Source organism: Peromyscus leucopus, chromosome 22 (assembly GCF_004664715.2).
Source record: "Peromyscus leucopus breed LL Stock chromosome 22, UCI_PerLeu_2.1, whole genome shotgun sequence".
In the NCBI taxonomy this organism is placed as follows: domain Eukaryota; kingdom Metazoa; phylum Chordata; class Mammalia; order Rodentia; family Cricetidae; genus Peromyscus; species Peromyscus leucopus.
The window spans coordinates 54,382,423-54,397,783 of NC_051081.1; positions in this window are offsets into that span (position 1 = coordinate 54,382,423).

Sequence of the window (15,361 nt, forward strand, 5' to 3'; positions counted from 1 at the left end):
GAGTTCCACTTCATTTTCTCCCTGTTTTTCTCTTACACTGGAGCAAAGCCCAGCCTGAACTCAAAATCTATGACCTTGGTATTTTCTCTCTTTCCAGTCCGTTTAATGCTCTCAGAGAGATGGATGAAATAAAAACAGTTCTGTAGTTGAGTCCCTGGGAAACAGCACTTCAAGCCAGAAAACAAACAAACAAACAAACAAACAAAAAAAAAAAACCACCCACTTTTCACTCATGAGCAACTAGGAACCCCTCAGTGAGTTCTCATCACTGGAAAAAACAAACAAACAAACAAACAACAAATCCCACCCAGTCCACAGTATCCCCAATTGGGTTAACGACAGGGGGTCATTCTCTGCTCACTTATTGTTCAACACAAGTTCAACCACTGGGCTTCAGATATGTCAGTCTGTAGTATGTAATAAGTGAGGTCAGCCAAGAAGGTCTCAGCAGAGAGGTCACAGAGACACCCATCATTCTGAGAAGAGCTGACCCTCCTCCTCTTCCTCCTCCTTCTCCTCCATTTTTAGTTAAGACATTATTTAAAGCACTTTTAACTATGTTTCTGGTTTTAGTGGCATACATGAAGTTGAATGTGTGATTTATGAACAAAGAGATATTCAAGTCATCCATATTTCCCTCTACTCCCAAACTGAGCTTTCAACTCATATTTAATATACTCTGAGCACAGATTCACAGCACTTGAGTCTAGGCTGTCTATTTGAGTATTTAAGGAGAAGGCAGTATATTGAGTGTGGACCTGTCTGTCTGCTACTATCCATGTGTTTTCCCATTCCATCCAGTTTTTTTTTTTTCTGTTTTTGTGATGCTAAAAATATCATGACCAAACCCAACTTACAGAAGAAAAAGAGTTGATTTGGGCTTATGGTTCCAGATGGATGAGTCCATCATGGCAGGGAAGTATATGAGCAGGCAGGCACAGTGGGTAGCAGGAGCAGGAAGCTGAGAGCTTACATCTTCACCTGTAAGCATGACACAGAGAAAGGGAACTAGAAGTACTGTGTGGCTTTAACCTTCTAAAGTTCTCTGGTGGTGTACTTTCTCAAGCAAAGATGCATGACCTGCCCCTTCCCGCAAAGCACCACCAACTGGAGATCAAGTGTACACATTTTACCTGCTTTGGATGTCATTCTCATTTGAGCGGTCCATATCTTTTAACTGCAAACACTCTTCAGCTGTATTTGTTAATTTTATTAATTCATCTATTATCTCTTTTCTTTTTCTTTTAACTATGTTTGTGCTTTTAAAACCTTTATATTTTTACTTTTATTCTCATCTTCTCCTTTTAAGATGGCTGAACATGTACAGATGGTCCCCAACTTCAGATGGCTCAACTTTGGAATTTTTGACATTAAAGGTGTGAAAGGGATGCATATTTAGGAGACATCACACTTCAAATTTTGAACTTTGATCTTTCCTGGCTAGCCATATGTACCATGCTATTCCTTGGCAGGCTGATAGCTGCAGGGAGCCGTGGCTTTGGGTCAGTCCTGGGATCAGGAGAGGAAAGACCACAGTTTTGCTCTAGGAACACTGAGTTGCTAGGCTACAAGTTTGTGGGAGAGTTTATTAAATACATATCCATCATAAACTTCCCGGGAGTTCTCCGGAAGCGGCCTCATTGTGAATGGACGATCACCCATGTGAACCTCTGTCCTGTATATTCTTGGATGCTTTTTCTTTCGTTTGCATACGTTATCTTCCCTACTGTGTCTTGGGAAAAAAGGGCAGCACATTTTCTTCAATACACACAATGTTTTGTGTGCATTGTTTAACCAAAAAGAAAAATGTTAAAATATGTGGACTTATTTTTATGTTTCTGTTAAATGAAAAGAGACCAACAAGCCAAATGTCCTGGGAAGCCAAAGCCCATCAAGCCACACAGAGAATGCAGACTTCCACAGGTACATCTTGTAAGTGCAGGTGCCTCCAACAGCACGAGCTAGGACATGCTTGTCACTGTTCCTCTTGCTGTTCGCACTCACCATTCATCAGTCCTGTTCCAGGGAGACGTTAGGTAGATCTAAAGACCTTTGCTATGCTTCTGCTTTCTGTGTAATTTTCCAGAAACACGAAAGCTCTTGTGGTAACCTTTGTGGGTAGCAAGTGTGAGAGGTGTAGGGTAGTTAAATCAGGGCTCAAAGATGCAGATGAATCAGCCAATCTCATTTTAAAATCTCTCAATCTCATTTCTCCAAAATGTACCATGAAGAGACGGGGAGCAAGGCTCATCCCTATGGTTCTACCATGAAAGGAGAAGGATCTGAGTTCAGATTCCTAGAACCCATGTAAAAAAGGCAGACATGGCAATACACACCTGCACCTAAATGCTGTAGAGATATGTGGAGATAGGCAGGTCCTTGAAGTCCTTGATGAATGGGCTAAGTTTCAGTGAGAGATCCTGTCTCAAGTAAAGGTGGAAAACAACTGGGAAAGACACCTGACATTGACCTTGGTTCTCTATCTCAGAATCACAGACAGATAAGCCAGCCCTCATACTCACATGTACACACAGGCACACTAACCAGTAAACCCACCCCACAGACACACAACAGCACACACACACACACACACACACACACACAGAGAGAGAGAGAGAGAGAGAGAGAGAGAGAGAGAGAGAGAGAGAGATATTTCTTAACAAAACCACATTCAAATCATCAATATTGCCTTCTTTTGTCAACTCTAGCATTTTCAGTCAACTGGGAGGATCATGAATCTAAACTATGAGATATTTCTTTAAAAGCAAGTTCATTTCTGCTGTAGTTTCCAAGGGGGCTCCTTTTTTTTTTTTTAAGCACACCCATAAGAATTGATTTTGCTCATAAAGAGGTACTCAAAGCTTCCTGAACCCTAAACTCTCAGAGCCAAACTGGCTGGCCAGAAAAAGGTGGCATGTGCCTTGTGACCATTTGGTATGATCAGAAGTTCCTAACTAGGCTTGACCAAGACACCAAGAATTCCTGCAAGACAAGGCAATGCTACCTCATTGAGGGCAAATAACAAAATAAATTCTCGGGGGAGACCTTGATCTGGAGGAGGTGGGAATGGGGGGTAGGCTGGGGGGAGGGGGGGACAAGAGGGGGAGAACAGGGGAATCTGTGGCTATTATGTTGAACTGAACGGTGTCATAAAATAATAATAATAATAATAAAAAGAGTTGAGGACAAAAAAAATAATAAATAAATAAATAAATAAATTCAAATGAAATGGCATTACCTCTCTTAAGGCTGCAGAACTCCAAGATGAAGATATTCCTGCCCAACCACTAGGGGGCAGGAGAGCTTTGTACACACTTCCCTGGAGATACCTGCAGGAAATCCTAGGTTGAGGAAGCAGGAAGTTTCCTGTAAAGGCAGCGGAAACAACCAACTTTCCAGCCATGCAGGGATGCTGGTTGACCTGTGAAGTGAAGCTCTGGAGTAGAGGAGATCTGTGTATCTTACCTGGGGACCAGACTTTGAGATCGGACACTCTGGCATAGGTGGTGGTGTCCTGTAGCCAGGAGGAAGTAAAAGGACCAGTGGCTGTTGGCACAAAAGACCCCAAGATCAAGTTCCTAGCACAAAGATTTATTTCCCTCGGGGGTGACAAAGGGCAGGGAATTAGTGGCACAGACAGGGGACATGGGATGAGGGAGAAGTGGGAGGGAACAAGAGAGAGGGGGCAGGGATATTTGTCCCACAGGGACAAAGGAAGAGACAGATACGGCACATAGACAAATGGTAGTGTATAAAGGAAAAGGTGGACACCCCTGGTTAGGAGGATTTGGTTGTTTTGACTGGGCATGTTAACTAGGGTAGACAAATGGGGGTTTTTGATTGCTGGACTTCAATACTTTGATAGCTGGGCCTTAGAAGTCAGCCTCAGGAGGAGGAAGTGATCAAACAAGGGAAGAGAACTTGGGGGCTAGCTTTAGGAAAGTATCTAATGGTTTAACCAGGTAAAAGAAAGGGGGAAAGGCAAGATCTGCTAGTGCCATGTTTGCCATGCTTGGGCCTACTACAGCCCTTCAGGAAACTCAACATGGGCCATGAGTTTAAAGGACTGAAGCCGGAGCCTGTTAACTTGGACTTTACAGAAAGGGATATGGATAAGAAGTTGTTTTGTTTTTTTTAATATTTAGAGATTTGTGGTCTAAGAAACTGTCTCTTGATTATCCAAAGTTTCTCCAAGTGTTGCATCTAAGTAATAAATGCCAAGATTCCATAAACGTTTATTCTTGGGATGATACCACCCTGGAAACCCTAGTGAAGGGGAAGGATGATGAGAAAGGCGTGTTTCCTGTTGCCCCTGGCTGGCCTGGGATATAAGGTGGAGAGCAGATCCTCTGACCCAAGGTGGACTTGAGTTTGGGTGTCTCCTTGTCCACTTATCTAAGCCTTTGATCCCCCGTGTGCTACTCTAGGGTTGCTGACTTAGCTTTGGATCAAGGACTCAAATGTGTGATGAAGACTTCATCTCAGAGTCACTGCAAGACTCTAAGAAGACAAAAGCACAAGGCAGATGATAAGTATTAAGACACTATTGGATTTTTTTTCCCTTCAAAATACCAGCATGAATATGGCATTCTCTGTGTCTTAGTTGGGGTTTCTTTTGCTGTGACGGGACACCATGACCATGGCAACTCTTAGAGAGGACAACATTTAGTTATAGTGGCTTGCTTACAGTTCAGAGGTTTAGTTTATCATCATCTTGGCGGGAAGCATGGCATCATGCAGGCAGATGTGGTGCTGGAGAAGGAGCTGAGAGTTCTACCTCTTGACTCAGAGGCAACAGGAAGTGGTCTCAGACTCTGGTCAGTATTTTGAGCACATATGAGACCTCAAAGCCCGCCCCCACAGTGACACACTTCCTCCAACAAGGACACACCTACTCCAACAAAGCCATACCTCCTAATAGTGCCACTCCCTTTGGGAGACATTTTCTTAAACCACCACATTTTGTCAACCACAACTGAGATCTTAAGGACAGTGCCATACAAAATAGTTCTGCGACCAGCAAACTTTGAGAATTCCAAGATCACTGGAACCTGGGCTGTAGGCCTCTTACCCACAGGGAGTGGGTATTGCTCTTGGCTAGTTCTGCGTATTTTTGTAAATTTGACACAAATAGAGTCATCTAGGAGGAGGGGATGGCAGTCCTGAAAATGCCTCCATCAGATTGGCTTGGAGGCAAGCCTGTGGGTGCATTTTCTTGATTAATCATTTATGTGGGTTTTAACATAGAGAGCCAGGCTCACTGTGGATGATGCCACTCCTGGGAAGGCAATCCCGGTATACATACGGGAGCAGGCTGAGTGAGCCATGAAGAGCAAGCCCATATGAAGTATCCCTCCATGGTCTCCACTTCAGTTCCCGTCTTGAGTTTTAGCCTTGACTTCCCTTGATAATGGACTGTAAAATATTAGAAGAAACAGACGCTTTTCTCCACAAGTTGCTTTTAGTCATAGTGTTGATCCCAGCCGTGGGGAAGCAAACTAAAACACTGAGGAACCCTTGGTATTGCTTCCCCCTGTCCTTCAAGGTGACCACTCTATGAACACAGTGCCATCGGGACATTACTGGAGAAAGTGTGGGCTGCCGAGGAATTTGCAGGGCTCACTTCAGCCTGGGTAGCACAGAGTTTTTCTCTTCGTAAAGTCACAGTAAGTTGATGGGATGAGAATCAATGTGGTGTCTACTATGAATAAAATATGCTTCGATAGTTTCCATCTAATGTAAAATTACATTCAAGAATTAAGAGGTTCCTGAATCATTTATCGTTTTGCAAATATAAGTGATCACTAATAATATTGCTTCATTATTATTAACATGTACGCCTGCCACAATTCTATTATGTAAATAATATAACAGGTTGTCCAACTGAATATTTAATATTTTGGGCATTTCTTAGTAATAACTGAGCCCATACAGCGTGGTGCTCAGTGAGGAATAAAGATGAATGAGGATCTTAGGCTACTGTGTGCTTTATGGATGGAATGCACATTAGATATTCAAGGACATGTCCAGGCACCATCCATCCTGACTTTTACTTTCCCAGGCCAGAAGCAGGAGACAAAGGCTTCCTGGCCCAAAAGTCACAACAGATCGTGCAATGTAGACTACTCGTAAGGGTGTGCTCTAGGTGCTCAACACAACACAGCCGGCATCTATCCCTCACTCACTCCTGTACCCATCCCTCACTCACACATGTATCCATCCCTCACTCACACATGTACCCATCCCTCACTCACTCCTGTACCCATCCCTCACTCACACATGTATCCATCCCTCACTCACACATGTATCCATCCCTCACTCACACATGTATTCTTCACTCACACATGCATTCATTCCTCACTCATACATGTATTCTTCACTCACTCACACATGTATTCTTCACTCACTCACACATGTATTCACTCACTCACTCATGTATCCATCCACTCTTATGAGCAGACAATAAGATGATGATGACCAAAAACGCATTCATGAGCAAACACTAAACAGTATACTTAATGTACAGGATAGACAGATTCCCTAGCCACAGTGAAGGAAACAAGGGCATTTGAGGGAATTCTGTGTAAAGAAACGGCTGAAATGTGAAGGGACCACAGGCAAAATAATCAAAGGATTGGAGAAGCATGTTGCTGATCTGGAGCAGACCCCAGTGTTCTTTAGGGGTCACACTAAGACAAGCTGAAATGTCATCCTCATTGCCTACTGTCTTTGCCACATTAGACACAAACTTTCCTTCTAACATCAGCTTGAGAAAATGTGAAGCCAAGATGTTGATACAAAGTCCATTGTGGGAACTAGAGAAAATGCTTCAGCGTCCCCCAGTTAAAGTCAGGCAAATGTAGACACTGTGTAGCCAATGTTGGTTACTTAGGTACCTTCTTTGAGCTCTTCTCTTTTGCTCACTCTACTCCTAGGCTCCACCTACGCCTCTTCTACTCCAGCTTCAGGCTTCCATGATCATCTCACACATTTTCCTAAATGTAGAAAGTCGATTCATCTTTCTTTTATTCTTATTATGGCATGAGGACTTGGAGTAAACAACAGAGACTACCCTGATCATAGTCTTGTGGGCTCAAAGACACAGCTCCAGTCCAATAGTTATATGGGCGGCCCTAGTTAAATGCATCACTCACAAAACAAAATGAATAGATGTGAGCATAAAAGACAGGCTTGTGGGGAAGGGAGAAGTAAACAGAAGTAGTAGGTGATGGGAGAAGGTAGAGAAAGAGCGGTCATTATTCAATATGTACATACGTGAAATTGTCCAAGGAAAAATCTCAAAGAGAACACTTGTTAGTGAGTGTCTTAATTAGGGTTTCTATTGTTGTGAAGAGACACCATGACCACCACAACTCTTATACCAACTCTTATAAAAGAAAACAATTAATTAGGGCTGGCTTACAGTATCATCGGTTTACTCCATTATCTTCATGGTGGGACATAGTGGCATGCAGGCAGACATGGTGCTGGAGAAGGAGCTGAGAGTTCTACATCTTGATCCACAAGCAACAGAAGCAACTCTACGCTATACTGGTTGTAGCTTGAGCATAGGAGACCTCAAAGCCTACATTCCCAGTGACACACTTCCTCCAGCAAAGCCACACCTCCTAATAGTGCCATGCCCGGTGAGCTTATGGGGACCATTTTCTTTCAAACCACAGTGTTGATTACTCAGTCCCGGAAGCCCATCTCCCGAGATGTTACTGATTCTTTTCCATGGTTAGTAATGAGTCTGCTTTTGGGACATCCTTGTGGATTCCCAGATCTCTATGCTAAGTAGGAGGGGGTTTTCCTTTATGCTCCTTACTCCCAGCCATTCATCATCTTCACAATCTTCACAGAACTTCCAAGGGACTGGACCAGAGCCGGAGGCAAGTTGTAGCTACTAAAGTGGGCCTCTGTCCAATAGTGGCAGGTGGCCCAGGGCCAGCAGTCTCCATCTGCCTTGCTGGCTGGCTGAGCACTGAGTTCTACCAGCTGGAATGATTCCCAGTGGAAGAGCATCCATGATTTAATGTGTTCAGGACCACACCCACCCAGATCCCAGCTGAAGAAAGGAGGCTGCCCTCCTCCATCCCCACCCTCCTCTATCCCCACCCTCCTCCATCCCCACCCTCCTCCATCCCCACCCTGGACTGAGGTCTGGTTCTCTCTCCTCCCCAGTGCTCCTCTACCAGCTGGGACACATAAGGAGGACTCCATTAACCCTAGTGATCAGGTGTTTCCTCTGGCCCCGAGACCAGGAAAGAACAGCGGGGGCAACTGCATTGGCAGCCATCCAACCCCCCAAGAGCTGCAGGACACCCTCCCACAACACCAGAAAACTTAAGGCCTGAAAAATTAAAAACATAAAAAAGCAGGTCTGCATGTGTTCACCTTTGATTTGATGTGGAAAGACATGTGCTGCCCGGAGGTCACATCTGGTATCACAAATCCCTCTTCTGAGAAGTTTGAGCGTTCCCTTATAACAAAGCTTGTCCCACAGTTGGGCTCTCAGCCTCTCCCTTGGTAGGGAAGGAAAAAGAGAGTGCTCTGTCAGATGCTCTGCTCTGAAGCTGGTCTCCACGCCATCCCAGACCAATGCACAGCAGCTGTCAGGGAGGGGGCCTAGGGCACAGCAGTGCGGTGACCTTGGGGCTCTGGGATGCAGGGAGCACATTGCTCCTCACGTTGGCTTTGCTGTGCTTTTCCAATGCTGGATACAGTCTATTTAAACTTGAAGCAGGATGGCCCCTTCGGCCATGTGGCTCTTTCCTGCCCACCCGGGATCCCCTCTACTTGCCATGGTGTCGTCTCCGGATGTATACGCACCACATGCAGACAGGAAGTGCAGGTCTTGAAGCAGTTACTCTGCTTGCCATTTAATTCCAGTGAGTGATGATAACGTGGGTCCATCCATGACTGGTTTGGAGCAAAACCACGAAGAACATGAGTTTGACAGACTTAACTGTTTCCCAGGGAAGCCCAGCAGTCATTGCTCATAGGTGCCCTAGCCTTTCCACTAGGCTTCACCTGCCCCCCTCACCTTAGGGCTCTGTCACTGGAGGCCTTACTTGTATTGCCGTTTTTTTACAGAGTCCAGCAGGACCCTTTTGTTATTATTCCCACCAAACTTCACTGGGGAGACTCTGTCACTTCCCAGACACTCTAACTCCCATGTGCCTTCCTTCCTTCATAACAAGGCTTGAATTTTTCTATTATTCACCCTTAACGCATCTTCTCTTGAGCCCAAGTCTGCTCTCCTCATCCTTAGACAAGACACTTACACAACCCCATGACTATGGAATGCTGGGGAAGTGTGAGCAGCCAGGCGAGTTAGAGCAGTGGCTCTGGTTGAAGGGGCAGGTCATGGGTGTTGAGGGAGCTCAGCGGACTGAGAAAGCTGACGCTGAGGTCTGGTTAGTGTCCCTAGGAAGCTCACATTGAAACCCACACCCCTTGCACTGGTGTTAGGGGTGGGGCCTGTGGGAGGACTCTGGGTCAGTTGACTATCCACTAATGAGTGACAAAAATGCCCTCATAAGTGACAGAGGGGAGGTGCCCCTCCCATGTGAACACACAGCAGGATGACATCACCGATGAAGCAGAGAAAGTCCCTGAGCACAGACATTGATCTTGGTTTCCCCAGACTCCAGATGCATAGGCAACACATGCCTGTCAGGAAATTACCTACGAATGAGGACAAAGGCACTGGATGGAAGGCACTCTGAAAGTTGTGCAGCTGCACTGTCCCAAAAGGGACACCCTGGTGATTGGGTGACTTTGAAATCTATTAAACTGAACACAATTGAAAGGCCAGTTCCCCAGTCACCCAAGCTGCAAGTAGGCAGTCAATATGATTTTGGATTGTGTAAATTCAAAATATTTCCCTCTTCACGGATTACTGTCAGAAAAACCGGGTCAGGAGGACATGCCTGCTGGTCACATCGACTACAGCAGGGATTGAAGTAGAGAGGGTGAGGGTGTGGTCTCAGAAGTCCTGATGTGCTGCAGAGACAAATATAATGAAGGGAGAAGCTTGACTTGGGCCCTGCCAGTGTGTGTGTGTGTGTGTGTGTGTGTGTGTGTGTAGATGACTGTGTCCAGATCATGTCTAGCACACAATAGGTACTCAGAAAAAAAAAAAAACCAGATGAATAAATCAAACAAATGGGTTGCATTATTGGTGTGCATTTGTGGAAGTGAAGTGTTAAGGGATTCACAATGTTAAACATGTATTCTCATTGTTGCATTGATCCAGGTACTGTGCCTGTTGACATGAAGGACTGGGTCATTGCTAGAGATAAAGATCCACTGCTCTGTTCTTTCCATTCTCTTTTTGCAGTTTTCAAATTTCCTGGTTTTGACCTTTGCTTGGCATATTAAATACATAAACAAATAAATAAGTGTTATTAAGTACTGTGCATGTGTTTTGCAGCCGATAGAATGCATGCATAGAATTTGTGCTTCTTCTGGATTCCTTCAATCTGAGTTTCAGGGTCCCAGAACTCTTGGTCTGAAATTACGGGTGTCTAGTCTTAACCACAAGCAGTCATCTTGAGGACTTAGCTGATATAAGCTAGAAAGCAGAGCCTGGAGAGAGGCAGGACAACTTTAGGGAGCAAGGGTCGGACAGAATACAGGGGGAGACAGAGCTCACAAATAGTGCATGACTAGCCCAAAAATTCTAAAGTATAAGCTGGGTGCTAGATTCTGGGTGCTGGGTGCTGGGTGTTGGGTGCTATGCTCAGGATAGTGGGTGTTGGCTGTTTGATGCTGCCAGACACTGGAGCTGTGTGGCTGACTTCTCATTCCTATCTTTCTGGAGGGGGAAGAAGGAAGATTAAGCATGTTGAGACTGGACACCTTTTCCTGGGTGGTGAGTCCCTGGCACATTTTGGCACCAACCTGCAACACGAAGCAAGAAGCCAGAGCCAGATGTGTCTAGGAGGCAGGACAGTCTGGTAGACATACACACGAGCCTCAAATGGGCCTAGGACAGCAAATCCTGGGCCTCTCATCTTAGCCCTGAGAGAGTCTTCTAGGAGTGTCCCAGACCAAGGACTCAAATTCAGACATGGAGCTGAGCAGCACAATCCTGCCAAGATTGTCCCTGTCACCCTCCCCAGAGCAGGTTAGCAGTGCACTCTGATGAGCATTTCACAGTCAGCGTCTATCTGCGGTAAGTTTTCTGTCATAAACTTTACAATATGAGTCAGTGTGGAGACAATAAAGATGCCAAGACAACCTGTCACAAGTGCTGACTGTACAGTAGTCAGAGTGGAAATGATTGACAGGGCTAAAGAGCTTGCCTGAAGGAGGAAAGACAGGCAGAGGTTCCCATCCTTTCCAATGCTGACCTGCAGAGAACCCCAGGTGACAAAATGCACCCGGTGATGCCTAAGCATCACTTTTTCCAGAATTTCTCCAACACAAATCCATAGTTTTCTTGATACCTAAAGATGGCTTCCATTGAGCTCAACATCTTTATAAGTACCTGTGGGAGACTGTATCTTGTGCTTGTTATTCTAATAGGCAGTGGCCACTTTGCTACTTTTTTCTAGACTATAGTAACCTGGTGCATCGTTGAAGAACAGGAAATCAGAGCTATAATGTGACCACTTACTTGGCCCTGTTAGTCAGGGAAAACTTGTATTTCTAGTGAGCTGCACCACACAGCCTTGCTATCCTGTAGTATGCCTCGTGGGGTCATCTGCTACCCCAGGCCACATAGTTCTGGCACACACAACCCCTGGACTCAATGCAGACCTCTCCTGCCCTAAGAATGAGAAGAACTGGAATTCAGGGAAAAAGAGGAGCCCAAGAAACCCTCAGCCATAGTGAGACTCAGCAGAGGCAGAACACACGGCCACAGTGTTGGACTCAGAAAGGGACTGGATTGGAAGACTTTCAGAGAAGCTGACATGTTGCTTCCACACCCTCCTTCCCGTATGACATGTTAGCATGGGGCAACAGTAAGAATTAAAATTTCAAACTTACACACAGAGTGTGAGTCACTCGCCAGAATGTCCTAAAATGCCCAAAAGCTCTTTGAATGCCCCCTCTGACATCCTTGTTAGCATTTCATCCTAATGAATGGAGAAAGTGGGTCTTGATAAGGACCTAAGGGTTTAGGCAAATGCCTTCTTTTCATTTCTCCAAAATACTCTCCTCTACTGGCTTTTTCTATCTCCAATTGTTAAGGTCACTCTTTAAAAACTGGAAAATAACAGAGAATTACAAAGACAATACAAATGACCAATCATTTTACTACCATGTAAATATTAATTTCTTTCCATTCATCTAAACATGTGTATGTAAGCCAGGCTGTGAATATATTTCACTTAAATTATATTACTAGTATTGACCATTCATCTAAGCAGGCTTGAACACACCAGTGTAATTATATTTACCTGTTGTTCTAATGAGTATCTGGTATGTGTTGGGGCATTCTATGAAGAGGAAGTCTCGGTCAGTGGGTCAGTGGAGATATATCTTGGGGTAGATAGTCTGACAAAATCAAGAAAAGGCATCAGGTCCCTTTGTAGGCTGAACATTGAAAGTAGAATGACTGACCCTCCCACTGAGATTAAACATTTATCAGAGGGAAAGTGGCATCAGGTAGGGGCCTATAGATTCTCCTGGGAGAATACCAGGCGTGTAAAACAGTCAGAGTGAGTCTCATCCCAAAGTTCCCTGAGACCCTGGGCCAGAGGAGTGAAGAAAGTCTAAGCATCTTAGGGGGTGTGTTCCGAAGGGGAGGAATCTGCAGAGTAGGATGTGGTGGAGGACCTCAATCTTAGATCCGTTCCCCTTGACTAAAATTAGCTCTATGAATATAAATAACATACATGGGATCGCGCGCGCGCTCGTGTGTGTGTGTGTGTGTGTGTGTGTGTGTGTGTGTGTGTGTGTGTTTGATGTGAAAGTAGAGATGTTACTGTTAAGGGTGGCAGAAGGGACCCATGGGAGTGAAAGTGTGAGACAGAGAAGGGCCAGATTTGAGGGGAGAGTATGCTTATATACTCTCCTTACACTTGTTCCCTCAACTCAGTCCTTCCAGGTGAGCATGCCTTCTTGGGATGTCACATGGCATTGTCCTTTGTGACTCACTTGGAGCTGACTGCTCTTTGACCCTGGCATCAGTGCTCATGTCCCACATCTCATGGAACAAGAGAAACTAAGCTTGGACTCTTTCATATCCTTCGTTTGGAAGGCAGGATCCACCAGACTATGGCCAACCAGGTTTCTAGAAAAGCATATAGTGGCACAAATCACAAGGCTGGCTGGAGCTAGAGCTGTCCTCTAAGGAACACTGCCTCTAACCTTCTCATCTGCCATGATTGAGACCAAGAAGGATCCCAGGGACGATCAAAACAGAAGTGAAACTCTTAGACCCCATTATCACTTTTATTGCTTCAATATGCAGGGTCCCCCACAGGCTTATTTACTGAAAGCTGGATGCCCGCTTAATGGCACTGCTTTTGGAGGTGATGGAGACTTTAGGAGGTGGGGTATGCCAATAGCAGGAGGTCACTGGAGGCTGTCCCTTTCCCATACAACAATGTAAACTGCTCTGCTCCACCATATCTTCCCAATCATCACAATAGAGGGACACCTCTCAAACCAGGAAGCCAGAATAAATAATTCCTCCCATTGAGTTTTTTCCCCAGGAGTTTTGTACAGCATCACCAAGTCTCAATAATTAACCTCCTCCATCAGCTCTTGCTGGTGACCTCCATCGGCTCTTGCTGGCACTTCTCACCCCACTCACATTTTCTGACACACAGAATGCAGCCACTGACAATCACCAGCTTTCTTTGCTCTTTTAATGCAATCAATGTAATGGCTTTTGAAGTTCAGCAGAGCCACTGTCACCAAATTCTCCCAGGAGACAGATGATTCTCAGTCACAGCTATCCAAAGACCATTTTTCTTCTATGGTTTTCTGTTGGAGATATAAGTTGGTTAAACCCCAGAGCACTCTAGCTTCAAACCTGCATTTCTTCCAGGCTCTGGGAACAGCCCTGCTTTTGGAGTACTCGGTATTATTTATTATTCATTGAATAATCAGCGCATCACAAATTAGCAAGCCTGAGAGGGTAAGAGATTGAGGGTCGGCCTCCATTAGCTTTCAAGAACAAAGGTCCCTAGACCACTGAGGGTAGTTCCATGGATTCCTACAGCCTATCTTGGCATCACCTCATCCCTGTATCACTCCATACCTGCATCATGCTGAAACATCATCTCCTGAATCAGAGTTATTTCTATCACTGACTCATAATGCCATGAGAAACCAGAAATACTGAGAAATCCACACAGTGATCCAATAAGATTTTGTTTTAATAGGACCATGGACTATTGTATGAAGCATTATTTAAAAATATCTTTGGAGGTTGTGAGAGTTTTCATTGACAGAATGAATATATATATCAAAAGTGGGTTTATTACAGTGGCTTACACAACACCGCCTGGGCAGTCCAACTATGGCTACCTGCACACTGAAGAGGCTAAGAACCCAGTAGCTGCCCAGTCCGTGAAGCTGGAGGCCTCAGCAACCTCGATCTGGCACTGACGCTTGCAGTACTGGAGAGCTGCTGGTCTTCAGTCCTTGCTGCAAGGATGAAGAAACTGGGTTTCTTCAGCGGCGGGACGGCAGCAGCGGTGGCGGCGCTGATGCCAGCAACAGAGCAGAGGCACTTACCACCCAGAAGCAAAGCAAGCAAGCAAAAAGCAGCCGCCTTTTCTCTTGGACCTCCTTCTATCTGGACCGCTGCTGGAATAGGCTGCCCACTCTGGGTCTTCCGATCTTAACCAATCCTTTCAAGAACTACCCCTGAAGAACCACCCTGAGGTGCATCTCATAGTTGACTGTAGATCTTACTCACAGAGATTACCCAACTCATCAGAAAGTTACCTGGAAATCACTTCCTAGTGAGAAAGAGAGATAAACAGGTTGAGACAGTAAAAACAATCAAAGCAATTTAAAGTTTCCATTGTTTTTTTTGTTTGTTTGTTTTTTGTTTTTATTTTTTAACAGCAAGGATGGGTATGTTGTTCAAACTCTGCATTCCTTTATTGTCAATACGAAGATGATAAAGTCTACTTTATAAAACTAATGAGATGACTGCATTTTGGACTCTAAGAGAACTTTTGATATTTAAACAAATTCTTTTTAGGATTTTTTTTTTTTTGAATTTCATGCCTATGAATATTTTCCATTCAGGAATGTCTGTGCACCATATGTGTACCTTGTGTCCACCAAAGTCACAACAAAGTATTTGATCCCCTGGAACTGGAGTTGTGGGTGGTTGCGAGCTACACGTGGGTGTTGGGAGCCAAACCCGGACCCTTTGCAAGTG